Source organism: Malurus melanocephalus, unplaced genomic scaffold (genome assembly GCF_030028575.1).
Source record: "Malurus melanocephalus ecotype Western Australia unplaced genomic scaffold, MMel_1.1 scaffold_2476, whole genome shotgun sequence".
Classification (NCBI taxonomy): Eukaryota; Metazoa; Chordata; class Aves; order Passeriformes; family Maluridae; genus Malurus; species Malurus melanocephalus.
The window spans coordinates 5,922-6,381 of record NW_026625708.1 but is presented as its reverse complement, the minus strand read 5'-3'; positions in this window follow the sequence as shown (position 1 = coordinate 6,381).

The window sequence follows — 460 nt, the reverse complement described above, 5'->3', positions numbered from 1 at the left end:
CTCCCCTGTGTCCCATTCCCACAGTGATCCCCCAATCCCAAACCCCATTTCATCCCATTTTATCCCATTTTTCCCCGTTTTCTCCCATTTTTCCCATTTTTATCCCATTTTTCCCCATTTCCCCATCACTCACTGCTGATGTTCCTCTGCTCCTCCACTTTGACCAGCAGCGCCGTCCCCACTCCCCCGTGTCCCATTCCCACAGTGATTTCCCCATTCCCACAGGGATCCCTGATCCTATATCCCATTTTATCCCATTTTACCCCATTTTTTCCCATTTTTTCCCCATTTTTTCCCCATTTTTTCCCATTTTTCATATTTTTATCCCCATTTCCCATCACTCACTGCTGATGTTCCTCTGCTCCTCCACTTTGACCAGCAGCGCCGTCCCCACTCCTGTGTCCCATTCCCACAGGGATTTCCCCATTCCTGACCCCATTCCTGACCCCATACCCCATTT